Source organism: Hemibagrus wyckioides, linkage group LG25 (genome assembly GCF_019097595.1).
Source record: "Hemibagrus wyckioides isolate EC202008001 linkage group LG25, SWU_Hwy_1.0, whole genome shotgun sequence".
NCBI classification, from domain to species: Eukaryota; Metazoa; Chordata; class Actinopteri; order Siluriformes; family Bagridae; genus Hemibagrus; species Hemibagrus wyckioides.
In genome coordinates, this window is record NC_080734.1 from 900,892 (window position 1) to 904,490 (window position 3,599).

Genomic DNA, 3,599 nt, shown 5'->3' on the forward strand with positions numbered 1-3,599 from the left:
CTCAGATGAAGCGGCACTGTATACTGAATATAAGCTCTGATTTGTGGCTGGGTGTCAGATCTCCCATATGGTCTAGCGGTTAGGATTCCTGGTTTTCACCCAGGCGGCCCGGGTTCGACTCCCGGTATGGGAAGATATCTTTTTAAGATATATTTCTGTAGAATTATCCTGGAAATATATAAAATATTTTACAATTACAGTTCATTATTAAATCGCTCGCGACTTTCAGAACGCTCTAAACACCGTGGGGGTCACGCTTAGTCACGTGATCTCTAATCTTTAGATACACTGTGGGTCATATGGGTATATAGAAGATCTCCGTATAAAAAAACAACAGAAATATTATATTAAACCCATAATAATAATAATAATAATAATAATAATAATAACAGAGCCGTCGCTCACTGAACCTTTGTAAACAGGAGTTCGACCACGCCCCCAAACACGCCCACGCGTTCCCAGACTTAACAACACATTTAATGCCCTTTCTTTCTTTCTTTCTTTCTTTCTTTCTTTCTTTCTTTCTTTTATAAAATGCCTTCATTTATGTGAAATAAAAATTATATTTGGCAGATTAAATTAAAAAAAGATTTTCTTAATCAATAAGCGAGAATGGTTTGTTAACCAATTATATTATATTATATTATATTATATTATATTATATTATATTATATTATATTATATTATATATGTTAATAATTAGTAATGTTGCTAAAAGTTATTTTATTATTATTATTATTATTATTATTATTATTATCGACAGTCTAGTATTTAAAGTTACAGAAGTGACAGAGTTGTATTTAAGATAAAATGTTTAACAATAATATATGCGGTGTGAAATAATATTGAACCTGTGTCTGTCACAGAGAGGTGTAATGAGAGGTACACGGTCTCACAGTGCCTCCTGGTGGTGAAACCTCGTCACTGCATATTTCACTGTATGAACGTTGATTTTGCTGAAACACGCCTTTTATTTTCATTTATTCGCTTTTTTTTAGTCATGCAGAAAAAACAGAGATTAATGAACACTTTATTTTTTAGCAAAAGATACATTTATTTACAAAACCTACACTACATCATTTCTTAAACACATACAGATTGGTTTTTCCGCTTTGGCTCCCAGTTTAATAACAGTATTGTGTGTGAATTTGCCATGTTTCCTGTTGAAGTCCATCACAGCCCTGCGACAGCTTCCTGTTCAGCCATGGGAATAATTTCAATACGTACAGGACATGGTGTGGTGGAAAAGGTTGGAGTGAAGATCTGGAGTGTCCTCCACAGAGCCCTGACTCTGACTCAATGCCACTGACCACATTTGCGATGATCTGGAGCTGGAGTCTCCTCACCATCCCATAACTTTGTACTGTTTTTGGTTAAGCTTTCCACAATCATTTGGCCATGTTAGCCAGGAGGTTTGAGGATGTGAAGAACCCTGCAAATAATCACCAGGACATGAGAAAAACATCCAGAACCATGCAGAGGTAGTAGACTGACGAGCCTGGAGCTGTGCTTTAGGCTGCAGCACCATACAGCACCTGAGTAACTTCCTGACCAGAGGGAAATGTGATAATGTTATAACAAATAAAAATGTGTCTAAATCTTTTCCTTTATTCTTTAAGACAGGGTTTGAAATTTCTCATGTTAGGGGCCAGATGGACAAAAAGTCATAGACCATATTTTTTAATAAAACTGATCATCACTGAGAAATTAGTGTTCACCTCAGTTAGGTGGATTTTAATTTGGATTTTCTGCTGAAAATCTGAACCGTGTAAATAAAGATTATTTTATTAATAATAAGATTTTAATCTCAAATTTAAAAAAAAACCAAAACAAATGTGGGAATTTGAAGTGTGTTTCAATAGAGGCTAATTATTATTATTATTATTATTATTATTATTATTATTATTATTATAATAATATAATGGTGGCTTAGTGTTCAGCACTGCTGCCTCACAGCAAGAAGGTCCTGGGTTTGAATCCCGGGTTTGAACAGACAGGGGTCTTTCTGTGTGGAGTTTCCATGTTCTCCCCTGTGTGGGTTTACTCCTGGTACTCCAGTTTCCTCCCACAGTCCAAAAACATGTATGTTAGGTTGACTGGTCATTCTAAATTGTCTGTGTGTGGTTGTCTGTCTATATGTGGCCCTGTGATGGACTGGTGACCTGTCCAGAGTGTACCACTGGATTTCACCCAGTGTATGCTGGGATAGACTCCAGCAGATCCCCGTGACCCTGATTAGGAATAAAGCTGGTATAGAAGATGGATGTAACCACGTGGCACTATGGAATACCACAGCCAGAAGGAGGAAGTCACCGAGCCTATGCAACTGGGGAGGTCTCGTGTTTCTGAGGTTGAGCGCGAACGTCGTGTGCAGATGCAGCTGTGCTTCTACTGTGGACAACCAGGTCACAGTCTTCCAATGCCCAGAGAAGCCTGCCACATCCCAGAGAGAAGTCGTGAAGCTGGTTTTGAAGGTTTCTCTTCCTGCCTTCGTCCTTCACAATGACTCTCGTTTTTTCGTCACAGCGCTGGTTGACTCCGGATCAGCAGTGAACCTGATAGACAGCAACCTGGTCAGTGAGCTCGGCCTATCAACTATCCCATGCACTCCGCCGTTAAGTCACTGCCATAAATGATCAACCCATTGGGGAGGGCCTTCTTACTCACCACACACCTCTCATGGAGGTTCAGATCGGATTATTTCACAGAGAAAGACTGATTTTTCGTTATTTCCTCACCATCAAACCCTGTGGTCCTAGGCCTTCCCTGGCTTCAACTACATGACCCGGACATTTCATGGAAGGAGGGGGAATTAAAAAGGTGGTCTACCTTCTGCTTAGAGAACTGTGTTTGCAGCCCGATAACCCGTCCATGCCTTTCCACGTCTATCGAAAGCCCCGAATCATCGCTCCAAATCACACTCCCTAAAGAATACCAAGATTTCCAAGAGGTCTTCAGTAAAGAAAAGGCTGCCAGATTACCCACACATCAACCCTGGGACTGTGCCATTGACCTTCTTCCGAACACCACGCCACCTAAGAATCGCATTTACCCCCTGTCACTTCCTGAAAAGCTTGCTATGGAGGAATATATTGAGGAAGCACTTGCAGCTGGATACATCCGCCCGTCTACCTCACCAGCGGCAGCAGGGTTCTTCATAGAAAAGAAGGACGGCGGCCTTCGACCCTGCCTTGACTTCTGAGGCCTGAACGCAATCACAGTCCTGTATCCTTACCCTCTTCCCCTGGTTCCCGCAGCCCTCGAACAGTTACAAGGAGCCAAAATCTTCACCAAGCTTGACCTGCGCAGCGCCTACAATCTCATCCAGATAAAGGAGGGCGACGAATGGAAGACAGCGTTTCACACAACACATGGACATTACGAGTATCTGGTCATGCCATATGGACTCACGAACGCTCCCGCCGTCTTCCAGTCACTTATCAATGAAGTGTTCAGGGATATGCTAAATAAATTCGTCATTGCTTACATAGATAACATCCTCATATATTCTGCCAGCCTAGATCAACACGTTTCTCATGTTCGTGCTGTCCTCCAACGCCTCACCAACCACAATCTCTATGTGAAACTGGAGAAATGTG

At 41.2% G+C, this 3,599-nt stretch overlaps 1 non-coding gene across 1 annotated transcript; it reads left to right on the forward strand.

Moving 5' to 3' along the window:
• Positions 1 to 61: 61 nt before the first annotated feature.
• On the forward strand, positions 62 to 133 carry trnae-uuc (transfer RNA glutamic acid (anticodon UUC)). The gene has a single exon. It is a non-coding gene; the product is annotated as a tRNA-Glu (tRNA).
• Positions 134 to 3,599: the final 3,466 nt, after the last annotated feature.